General features: G+C 45.1%; 1 protein-coding gene across 3 annotated transcripts in view; it reads left to right on the forward strand.

Moving 5' to 3' along the window:
• OTUD7A (OTU deubiquitinase 7A) overlaps positions 1–13,075 on the forward strand; it is a 260,840-nt gene that overhangs the window by 111,236 nt on the left and 136,529 nt on the right. For 2 of the 3 annotated variants that reach the window (XR_014473489.1, XM_083183758.1), the window contains exon 3: positions 670–813. The gene's annotated coding sequence lies outside the window, so the exon portion shown is untranslated. Of the gene's footprint in view, positions 1–653; positions 814–13,075 lie in introns of all 3 variants that reach the window. The other variant, XM_083183759.1, reaches the window with a different exon arrangement.

Genomic DNA, 13,075 nt, shown 5'->3' on the forward strand with positions numbered 1-13,075 from the left:
TTGACCCATTGTTTGTTGACCAGTAGTGGTCGACCTATTGACCTAGACACTGTGGTCCTATCGGATTTCTGCATAATACCGTAACTGTTCATAAGAAGGTAATCTCTGAGTACAGTAGATAGAGGATTGGGGAAATCAGTTACATTGTTTATCTCTTTAAAACACTGGTAATCTGATATTTAGCAGAGTATTGGTGTTCTGCTGTTATTTATATATTTAATGACCTAAACTTTTATTGGACTACAATATTTTGTGTGTATATACTATATGGGGCATCACGGACAGTGTAATGGTTAGCATTACTGCCTCACGGTGCTGAGGTCATGGGTTCAATACCCACTATGGCCCTCACTGTGCGGAGTTTGTATATTCTCCTAGTGCTTGCGTGGGTTTACTCCGGGTACTCTGGTTTCCTCCCACAATCCAAAAATATACTGGTAGGCTAATTGGCTAATGACCTAAAAAATTAACCATAGAATGTCTGTGTGTGTGCGTGTACATGTGGTAGGGAATATAGATTGTAAGCTCCACTGGGGCAGGGACTGATGTGAATGTTCAACTATACTCTGTAAAGCGCTGCGTCTGCTAATAAGAAACTGTTAATAAATAAATAAATATAGGTGTTCTAGACCTTTTTTTTCACTCTAATACAGTGTTTTACCATTTCAGATCTTAGAAGCCTGCAACCCTGATCCTTTTCTGTTTCAACTTGGAGGGAGCTTATACCAAGCGATATGGAGTGGGCGTTGCAACAATACAGCACGTTACCCGCTTGAAGTATTTCTCATGCATCTCATTCAAAGGCTAATGAAAGTAAGTTCATGCTACGTTATGAATGGACTTAATCAGCTACAAACTCATTCATTGCCACCATGACTAACCCGTATCAAGGGACCTCGTTTTATGCCGGTCGTATGTGGCCAGCTGTTATCTGCTGTTTGATGTCAGTACACGTTACACAGGCTCTGGTTTATTATCCGTTGGCAGCTGAATGGGCATTAATGGTTATAACTCTGTTTACTAGTCACTAGATACAGTATATAGATATATGCAAAATTGTAAAAATGCCATATACCAAGATGTTCAATTCAATACTCTGGGATCTTTATTAGTTATCTGCAAAAACAGACTGCAAACAATGCCACAATGGTAGAACTTTTAAAACCTTATTGTAATACCTTTGTTTGGAATAACTTCTATTATTATTAAGTCTTTGAGTGCCAATGTCTTTCTTTTTTTGAGAGATGTGCCAAATACTGTAACTGCTTAAAATGCCAGCGATACTCACATTTGTTATAAAAATGTAAATAAAAAATGTATATTTCCTATATAAGGTAACATTACAGGTCATTATGATGAATAGAAATGTTTGGCAATTTGCACACCTATTTTGACAAATTCGCTTGGGACTCAAAGGGATAAACACTTAAAAGAACACTTTTTTATTCTAACCCAAGTCACAGTCTTGCCACCCTTTTCTTGCATCATTTCTGATGATAATGTGTTGTTTTATGGTAGCATGTTATAGAACACAGGTTGTCAAAGTTGTCCTCAGGACCCCACACAATGCATGTTTTCTATGTCTCCTCACACTATCAAGTGAAATAATTAGCTCCACCTGTGGATCTTTTAAAACGTGTCAGTGAGTAATGAGGGCACCTGTCGGGTGACCTGGAAAATGTGAACTGTGTGGGGTCCGAGTCTGAGAACCACTGCTTTGGAACATGAGCATTTTTTTTGCTATCATTTGAAAATTTGATCTGAAATTAAACATGTGTCAGATTCTGATCCACTTGGTCCCCAGCACATTCGCACGGGGGACCGATTGTTGTGCCCTGCGCAAAATCAGTTATGTGCATGCGTAAAGCTTCTGTGCGCGCACACCTTGTTGATCTGCACTGTCTGTGTGGCACTTACACAGGGGAGGGAGGGACGGGGTGGTGGCGGTGCTCCGAAATGGGAATGCCCAATGTTTCATGGGCGTTCCCATTTAAATGCCGAAGTGACGCGGTGTGTCGGGTCGGGTGTCTGACGTCACATGACGGAAGCCGCCCGCCCCGTCTTCGGTCCGGACGCGGCAAGTCTTCACTGACTTATATTTGCAAGCCCTGGAGAAATCATTTGATTGTCAGTGCACTTTCCCAAAGATGAAAGTGCACCTTAGAGGTCAAAACTTCAACTCGAAGGTGAAAGCTGCCGTTCGGTCCTGGTGTTGACAACAACCACCAGCTTCCTTCTCCGATGGGTTTGCCTGACTCATCAAGCGTTGGCTCACATGCGTGAAAAGGAATGGGGACGTTGAAAAGTGATTAGTGCATTACATAGAGGATAAACTGAGTTATGTACAAAAACTGTGTTCAAATATGTTCACAAATAAAAAACTTATAGCCATGGAGGCATTACTTTTCAATCTAGCCTCATAACATCAACAAACCCCACCCCCTTCAGGCAGGGATGCCTATCTGACCCTCCATCAGGGAGAAAATGCTCTGTTCCTGGACTTTTTAGGTAAGTGCGCCCTCCTCCCCCAACAAGCACACACTGCCCATTTGAAGCACTGCAGCACTTAGGACCACTTTTCCTAAACAGCGAAGGGGTTAAATTATGTTCTACCTAAATGTAACTTTCTTGGCTCCTGAATTTTTCATTATTTTGTCCTTTCTGGATTCACTGCTGCATTTCCTGTCCAACTGTTTGTTTTCCACAATACAGCTGACGTTAATCATCACATTCATGATTGGGCTGCATTTGTTACCGTCAGCTACAGTCTGTGGCTCCTTAATGCTGAATAGTCACATTACTGGATTAAAGTGCAATATTTTGATTTGTGTCTTGTATCAGCCATATAAGATCCCCTGGGTAAAAATGAATCGGGTTTCTCCGGTGTACAAGAAATTGTTTCTACTGAATACATTCATCTGTGTGTAAAAGCAAAGTATATTTATTTTTTAAGTCATGTAAATCGTTCTACTATACTGTTACAGCTAATGAGTTTGTTTCACCGGCTTCTCGGTTGTTTGGTAGTCATCTGTTTTAACCCTTTAAGTGAAAAGGGAATTTGCCAAAATAGTTGTGAAACTTGCCAAGCAAACCTTTTCATTAACCCTTTGACTGCCAACTTTGCTGTGAGAGGTCCCCAAAATTTCCGTTTCTATTTTACCCTCATCTACATTTCCCTTTTCTATATATCCTCCCATAACCAACGGCAACAAAATCTTCTTCTCAACCTAGTGCCCTTCCCCCACCCCCCCATTCCCCTTCTCTACACTACTCTGTCTCTCACTTCTCTAGTGCTCTCCCCTGCGTCTCCTACAGTATCTCCCCATTATCAATCACTTTTTTTCTACCATGGTCCTGCTACCCAGTCACTGATCCCGCAATCTTCATTCTCCCCCAGTCATCTCCACTCACACTGAACTTCCGTCTTGTCCACCACCTGCAGTTGCGCTTCCTCATTCAGTAGCCGAAACAATCCCTACAATCTCTTCATCACCCATTCTCTCTTCCAAACTACAGCAAACCTAATAATCTCATTCTTGTCCCTGTAATTTGTCTGTAATACACTGGTCCCCATGACCTCTACATCTCCATCTCCCTGAATCTCCTAGCCATCACTGAATCGTGGCTTTCTGCCTCTAGAACCACTTCAGCCATGGCTCGCTCCTCCCGGAGAAACTAACACCCTCTAGCCCAGTGAGCACCACAGTGGTGGAATTGCGGTTATTCTATCCTCTTTTTACTCCTACCAACTCATACCCTCAGAACTGTCTCTGTCATTCTCTGTATTTGTCCAACCTGTTGACCTTTGAGTAGCTGTAATTTATTTTGTCTTCCTGGCCCAAGCTCCAAATTCCTTGATAATTTTGCTTCCTGACTCACTTCAGCACTTCCCTTTCGTATCTTAGGTGACTTAAATGTCTGACCACTCTCTAAACGCTTTAAGGACCCCATCGGTCCAATGCATCAAAATCAGATGAAAAGGGCCCAAATTGCTGTAGTGTATGGGGCCTTTACTCTCACATCATCACTTGGTCTCTCCAGATGGATGTCCTAAATATCCCATGTGAGTGGACACTCACTTGATTTGGTCTTCATTTAACATTGTAATATTACTGACTTCAACAATTTCTCTTTCCCCATCTCTGACCATCATCTTATTTCATAACTTATCCCTTTGCCACCTTTGCTTTCCCGTTGTAATGCTGGAATAAGTACTGTACTATAGCAGTGTTCGCGAAAACCACCCAAAAAAGTGGGTCCCGGGGACCCTTCACTTCTAAAAATCGGGGTCCTACCTGACCTTTTCTGGGTCCCAACGGAATAAAGCCTCCTCTCCCCAGCATGGCACATGTGGGTCGGGGGGATGTATCAATTGGCCCACTCCCATAAAGATACATATATACTAGAAACTATATAAACCTGAAAACTAAACAAGTCACAAGCACACACAAACACAACACAGAATCAGAAATAAAATGAATGAAATAATTTCCAAATAATGTCCATATCAATCCACACAGCTGTAGTACAGAAAGCTCACAGCCCACATTAACGTCAGGTCGGCTATAGACCCATTACACAGCCCAAAATACTCTATGGTCTGCCAGGGCCCCAATACACAGCCCATGTTACCCTGCAGTCTTCCAAAGCCCGTTACACAGCGGCACACCCCACTACATATCATACGGTACCCCGTGGTCTACCATAGTCCTACTACACAGCCCACATTACCCTGACGTCTGCCATAGCCCCATTACAAAGCCCACATTGGAACAAGGTCTATCATAGCCCCATAACGCAGCCCACAATACCCTGAGGTCTGCCATACTCCCATAACACAGCCCAAATTACCCTAAGGTCTGCCATAGCCCCATTATACTACCCAAGTTACCCTTTATTTTACCAAAGCCTCATTAGCCTGCCCATGTTACCCTGCAGTCTTCCATAGACTCATTACACAGCCCTCATTATCCTGCGGTATGTTATAGCCCCACTACACAGCACAAGATACCCCATGGTCTGCTATAGCCCCAGCACACACCTGCCATAGTCCCATTAAACAGGGCACATTACCCTAAGATCTCCCATAACCCCATTCGGTAGCCCACATTAGTCCAAGGTCTGCCATAGCCCCATTACACCTCCGCCTCCCCATATAGAATGACACATGAAGTATTATGGGGGTAACCTGATAACTCCACTTCTAATCACATATAGCCCATGGCAGTGACCTATAAGGCTATCCCGCGCCCAGCCTGCAGCGCTCATTCATACAGCGCGGCCTCCCTCACACCCAGTAGTCCTCTCCCATGGACATACTAAAAGGAATGACAGTGGAATGACAGTCTGGTCTGCTGATAAGGAATGCCAATTTAGTATAATGGGAGACAATGTCATTTATATGTATGTCATTTTCTCCCATTATAGTCAATTGGCATTCCTTATCTGCAGACAACACTGTCATTCCACTCATTCCTTTTAGTACATCCCCTCTCCCATCATTGCTGGTGCCCAGCCTCCTCTCTGCGCGGGGCCTCTTGTTCCGTCCACCACCCCGCCCGTACACACAGCCGCAGCCCGGGCTAGATGTGACTCACCCATGTTGCTTGCGGTGCTGTGTAGCCGTTACTCGCTGTGTGCGCGTCTCCGTGCTCCCCCTCTGTCTGTCTCACTGACACAGCCCCGGGAGGCTGCCGTACAGCGCGTACGGCAGCGTCCCGGGGCTGTGTCAGTGAGACAGACAGAGGGAGAGCACGGAGACGCGCACACCGCGAGTAACGGCTACACAGCACCAGAAGGAAGCGGCGACTTCTGCCCACACTCTGCCGTCACAGTATGGGAGGGGCGCTCTGGCCTGATGTGCTCGGCTCCAGAGTGGGAGGTTAGTGGGGGAGGTTCTTCAGCCCACACTGCACTACAGCAATCATCACAAGAGTGACAGCCAAACACGGCGTCGCCTCATAGGTTCAGCACAGCGCGTCCTCGGGGACCCCTTTAGTTTTAAAAACTGAGTCCCCGGGGACCGGTTTAGGGTAAAATACGCGCTATAGCGCGTTTTTGCGAACCCTGCTATAGAGAAAAATAGGGAATGATGATACTGGACACATCTGTATCCATTGTTGTCTGATGTGTTTGTGACTATTGTTTATAACAGGATTAGACAAATGTACAGAACAGATAATTGTCTGAAATATTCTAGAAATACAACTTACCATTATATTATATATCAGTAGTTAACTAATGGTCCAGGTTGAGATCATTAGTGTATATAATATGTAACTTATAATGGTATGCTTTACCTTACTACACTGGTGCTGCTCACAGTATCAGCGACGCACAGCACAGGCCCTCATTGCATGGCACATGTTACTAGCAATTCCTAACTAATATGAAGTTCTGTGCCCACAACATTACTCCACCAGTGTCCAGTACATTATATAAGTAATGCCCAGTCTGGCTTATGAATCCATTTTTGGCATAGAATGCTGTAATACCTAAATTGGGCTTATGTATCCAATCCGTTTCACCACTAACCCTCATCCTATCCTAAATAAGAAAAAACACCAAACACAATATTCCACTCTTCTAGTTACTCATTTATGGGGTGTGACCCAGTCAACACCATCGCTTCGCTGAAGAGGGATGTCCGGCAGAATCCTACAAAATCACATATTTATGACTGGGTGCAATCAGATCCGCTCTCCATGTATAGCAGCACACATCTATAACTGGCCAATAGCATTTATCTAATATAGAAATATGTCTTCCCAATAACTAGTTTATTTATGCTAACAAGTTAAACTTTACCTATTGTTGCAGTTGAACATGCAGTGGAACATGAGGGGGGCGGTGTTTATGTTGTTGTATGTCTCACTATTTAGGTGTCAGTGGAATTTGCCCTGAGCTTCTTATTTTTTTTTTTTCAAAATGGAACATCAGTACAGTTAATGACTGGATAGATGAGAAGTACCCATTAAACTAGAGAATCAGTGATGCAAATTGAAGTAAATGGAAATTATTTGAGGTTTTTTATTATTTTTTTTTTTATGACAATGCTTAAAAATACATGTGCCGGCTTCTCCCTTAACGAACAGAAAATGAAGCATCCTTTATTTGAGTATAAGGGTGACATTCTATGGGATGAGATCTGCTTTTTTTGGCGTTAATTAGACCACAAAAAGGCGATATCGCATTTTTCCCTGAAATCGCCAATTTAATGGGATGCGCTAAGGGGCTGAAATCGCATAATATGTGCGTTAAGGTATGCGGAACAAAAGTGCGAGATTATTTCGCATTTATATCGCATCCAGATGTTTTCATATAGGAAAGTATACAAATCGCTTATTTAATGCAATGCGTTTTCGCAAATCGCACTTTTTAGGTGTCTAATTATCGCACTTATTTCAGACCAGGTTCTGTTTGGCGAATTTGCACAGAACTCATTTTGGTCAAGTGCACACATGGTTAATTTCACCACAGGTGCCCTCATTTTCACTCACAAACACCCCTACATAAACCCCAACAGCATTTAGGACACCTGTGAGGGTTTGAAACATGGAGATTTTGCAGAGTGGTTTGGAGTTGATGATTTGTGATGTGGCCCATTTGGAGGAGCTGCGCAGGAGGGAGGAAGTTGCGCGCCAGATCCAGGTAGCCCCCCGACTACTGCGTACCCCACGTATGTATCGTGCTCGGCACTACCTGCACTCCCTCTCGGATCAGCAGGTTGTGGGGATGTTTAGGCTGAACCGCATTAACCTGTTGGACTTATATGAGCAGGTGAGAGAGGATTTGGACCCTTTTGGGGAAGGCAACTATGCAGTGTCTGGGCTGCACAAATTAATGTGTGCCCTCTACTATTTGGCCACAGGCTCCACTCAGTCTGTGACCTCATGGGCCTTGGGGGTATCACAGGCCACTTTCTCTAAGCATTTCACTCAAGTGTTACTTGCTTTAAAGAAGTTGTGGCGGACATACATCAGATTCCCCAGTTCTGAGCAGGAGTGGCAGGACCACAAGTTGGCTTTCTATAGACTCTCAGCATTCCCTCGCGTGCTGGGAGCTATAGACTGCACACACATTGGGATTAGGGCACCGCACGTGCGGGGACACGTCTACGTCAATAGGCGTGGGCGGCACTCCCTGAACGTGCAGGTTGTATCCAATGCAAATTTGAAAATCCTGAGTGTTGGTGCAGGCTTTCCGGGAAACTGCCATGACGCCTATATTCTGAGACACTCAGCCCTCTGGAACAGATTTACCAACCACCAAATGCCAGAGGGCTGGCTACTAGGTAAGTACCTTTTAACATAATACCCTGTCTGTCCCTAATTGTACCTGCTGCAATGTGTGTGTTTCCTCTTTCACAAGCATATTGCTCTTCTACCATTGTGTCCTGTTTGAAAGCAACACATACATTACCATATAAGGCAATCACTTCCTATCTGTGTTTTAGGTGACTCAGGATATGGTTGTGTTTCCTGGCTCATGACACCTTTGCGCACCCCAGAGGGCCCTGCACAGCACCGGTATAATGAAGCCCACATTGCAACCCGCAATGTGGTGGAGCGCACATTTGGCGTCTTGAAGAGTCGCTTCCGGTGTTTGGACAGGTCGTCGGGTACACTGCTTTACCACCCTGGCAAAGTAGTAATGATTATCCAGGCTTGCTGCATGCTGCACAACATAGCCCTGTCCCAACCTGCCTATGTGGAGGAGGAGCATGCAGCAGTCGTTGAGGAAGCCCAACCTACCACACCTCCGGTAGTGAGGGGTACGCAGAGGGGGAATCTGGTGCGCACACACATCATCAGCCGATACTTTTCTGGTAAGCACATGTGCCCTGTACTGCAAAATGTACCTGTGCTGTAAGTGTACTCATTAACTAATGTGTGACCAATACCATCTGCTTCCACCCACATTTAGCCTAATACACAGAGCCCAACGGATGCAGATGGTAGTGCTGACCTATCCCTTGCTGATATCTAGCTTGTAAGTACTTTTCAGACATGTATGAATGATGTATGCAGTCAAACATGTCTCACTGGTGTTGTGGAACTACACGTGCCAGCATGCCCTGACACACTCTAAGCATTACAGTCCAAACCATGAGTGTCAGAGCCTGCTGGAATATGTAGATGCACAACCTTTGCCAGCCAAGGAGATACCCCACACTACTTTAGTGCAATCCCATTGTCATATACCATTGCAATATTTTAGACTGCACACAATAATTGCTTAAAAAATAATACACAAACACAATGGTATGCGGCTAAACATTTTTACTTCTGTATACTTTCTCAGACGCAATCTGCATTTTTGCAGGTGAAAAATAACAACTCTGGGGGCATGTTACAAGATGATTGGGAATGGGAAAAATAATGAAACATATGTAGGAGCTACCTTCTCCCAGCATCAGGCACCCCTACACCACTTCTAGACCCTGTACCAAGCCCACCACGGGTCCTAACACTCCGACGGGGTGGGGAAGTGGGGGAGCCACTTATTGGGGTGCTGGATACACTGCTGAGGGTGGATGCTGTGCCACCTCCCACATTGGCTTCCAGCTGCTGGATTTGGGCCTGCATAGCTAGTAAGGCATTAGTCTGCGCTGTGCATGATTGGGTGAGTGCAGCAATACTTTGCGCCAGGCTGCCAATATGCCTATTCTGCTCCCTTACAACAGCAGTTAGCTCAGCAAGACGGGTGTCAATGCTGTTAGCAATGCGCACATGAGTGCCTACACCTACCCGTACACTACGTGCCATTTTCCGTAACTGAAGGAAGGTGTCACGCATGTACCCCTGGATATTACCTATTTGGAGGCTTTGGGAGGCCATGAATTCTATCTGTTTTTCCTTGAAATTAACCAAGGAGTTAGCTACTTGGGAAGCCGAAGCGGCTGTATGGGGTGTGTTGGTGGGTGGGGGTGGGTTGGGAGACACCCCACTTGGGGGAAGATCACTCTGTGACGAGGTCTGTATTTCTTCCTCTGCCGCAAAGGTGTCGACTGGTTCAAGAATGATGTCCATTTCGTCTAGCACCATCATTGAAGAATCTGTTTGGTTTGACCCTAGTTGTATAGCACCTGTGGATACAGAGAAGAGGTAAGTACTCATGCATATATAGGCCACACTGTCCTCTATACTGTTTTACATAGGGCTTGAGATGCTGGACGCAAATACCTAGGGGTGTTATGTACTTACACATGTACCCCGATACAGCATGTAACATTCACATTAATAATATGTCACATGCGTAGCTCAGATGACATTCATTTCCGTTGCAATGTAGCAACAGGAGTTGAATGTGGTATGAGATATTGTTGAGGTGACATGGGTGTGTGTACTGTATGTGTAATGGTGTGTTTTTTGTTCATTTACCTGCTTCCGCAGATTCTGCAGCAAAGGGCCTTCTGGTCTTGGATGCGTGAGCACTTCGGGATTGACAATCTGTAGAAGGAAAGATGGGCAGGCATTATGGACCTTGCAATGGGGAAGCATTTTGTGCAAACAGGCATTGAGATGGCAATAATGGACAATACCCTTTGGACAAGGACTGCTTTATTTCTTTGGCACCATTTTGTTTTGGAACCCACAGATTTTTCTGTGCCATTAATAAAATTACACTATTGTACACATGACAACTATTGTATAATCTTTGCTATGTAGGCATGGCAGCTAAACCACCAGTACACCTCTGGGTTTTTGTCCACATACATGTTAGGCTGCTAGAAAGAATGTTACAGTGTTAATCAATGTGAGCAGTTGTGGAACTACAAGGCCCAGCATTATCAGCAATTTTAAAGGAGTAGCAGGCAATTTCTTGTACATGACCTTGCTGGGCTATGTAGTTCCACAGCAGCACTTTACTTAGCATAACAATACAAGTGAACATTATAGTTATAATACATTAGCATGTATGTTTAGGAATGCATGTGGTCACACTTACCAGCTCTAGATGGCGTTTGTGGCCTATCGGTATCCGCCACGTGCATGCCAGGCAGGACCTCAGGGGGGATGATGCGCTTCAGCTTCACCTCATACGAATTGTAGCACACAGTGGTGGGGCTTCCTCCTCCAGTCTTGGTGGCCTCCTCCAACTCCATGGCCATTTTATTCTTCAACTGCCTTTTGATGTCGTTGAATCTCTTTTTCACATTGCGGACCAGGCGCTTGTGCTGACTCACAGCGTTCACCGCCTGGGTGATGTCCTTCCACATAGCCCTTTTGCGCTGTGCAGTGGTCTTGTGGTGAGATTTGCCAAGCAAACGCTCAAACACTGGCAGGATAGCCCGGACAAGTGCTGCATTTTCTTCATAGGAAAAACGCACCTTTCTGCCACTTTTGGTGCGGCCAGCTTCAACCTCCTCCTCCTCCTCCTCCTCCTCATTTTCAACACCAGCCATGTAGCCCTCCTCCTCCATGGCAGTGTCTTCCTCCTCCTCACCACCATCTGCCTCCACCTCTGACATGTGGCCCTCCTGCAGCTGGTGTGGGGTATGATCAAGGTCTTGGCTGTAGGATGGGGATGCCAGCGGATCCTCCACCTCCTCCTGCTGGGGCTGGACGCCCAGGGCCTGGTGTGGGGCTGCCCTTGCTGTGGCCATGCTGCCTGCCACACTGCTGCCTCTCACACTTGTCTGGCTGCTGCCACTGGTCCCTCTGCCACTGGTCCCTCTGCCACTGGTCCCTCTGCCACTGCTCCCTCTGCCACTGCTCCCTCTGCCACTGCTCCCTCTGCCACTCCTCACTCTGCCACTGCTCCCTCTGCCACTCCTCACTCTGCCACCAACACCTGTTCCTGAACGCACACTGCCACTGCTCCTCTCCATGCTCCTTACTTCCTATCAAAGAGTGAAATGGCGCCAATGCCCCTTTATATAGGGGGTGTGATGCATAATGGAGGGGACACAGGTGGGCCAATAGGTTGGGGGGTTCTTACTCATGCGGAGACAGTTTTGTATATCGCACTCCGGTTGGTCCAAAAATCGCACATGACCGGCGGAAGAATTCGCACTATTTTGTTACTTAAAAGCGCACCACTTCGCCGCAAATCGCACCTATTCGCACTTTTCAGCCTCCAAAACGCATCACATTAAATATGCGAATTATGACTGAAAAGTGCGATTTGTAAAAGTGCGATTTGCGGCGATGTGGTGCGCTAAAAAAACATGCGCATTTATGTGCAAGCATAGAATGTCACCCCTAGTGTGCTTTGTGTAAAGTAACTTTTAAAACATTGTTGCGACAGTTTCAGTGAGCAGGTATATATGGGTGTGCAGATCTATGTAGTGTGTTGCTCCCTACATAGATCTGCTTAGCTGCAAAGGTTTCCATGCATTGCATGCTGAGCAATGTGTGTTCTAAATATACAGGTTGAGTATCCCGTATCCGAGTATCCGTTATCCGAATTATTCCGAAAACCATACATTCCAAAAAGTGAAAAAAAATATTTTTTTTTGCTAAAAACTCACTGGGGACATTTGTAACAGCACTACTGGTGACATGATATGTAACTGGCACTATATATGTGCAAGAAAATGATTGCTTGGCATTCAAATTCAATATCTGAGATAGTACACAAATTTTGTTTCATGTTTTGAAACCTTGTTTTTTGAACAAATAAAATATATTTGTGTGTATTTTATGTGGTAATAAAATATATTTGTGTGTATTTTATGTGTTTATACAGCATACATGCAAGATACTTCAAAATACATAATTGAAATATTAAAATATTCCGAAATACGGAATAATCCGTTATCCAAAATTCTCCTGGTCCCGAGCATTTTGGATACGGGATACTCAACCTGTATTGAGATTTGACTGAAAGTGGTTATTGAAGTGCACAAAAATTACATTTACATACTTGTAGTTCCTAAGTTATAGATGCCCGGGACTATGCGATGTGCATATACACTGGCCCCCATTCTGGTCTGGTCGCACGGTTGCAAATTCACAACAGCAACTGATGTTGAAGATCTGCGCATAAGCGAATATGCGCATGTGCTGGTCTTCACTGCGGGTGCCCTCAGAGACTTGCATAGGCGCTAGCAATGGGTGCGCCCAGGAAA

This window comes from Crinia signifera, chromosome 4 (genome assembly GCF_055691185.1).
Source record: "Crinia signifera chromosome 4, ASM5569118v1, whole genome shotgun sequence".
NCBI classification, from domain to species: Eukaryota; Metazoa; Chordata; class Amphibia; order Anura; family Myobatrachidae; genus Crinia; species Crinia signifera.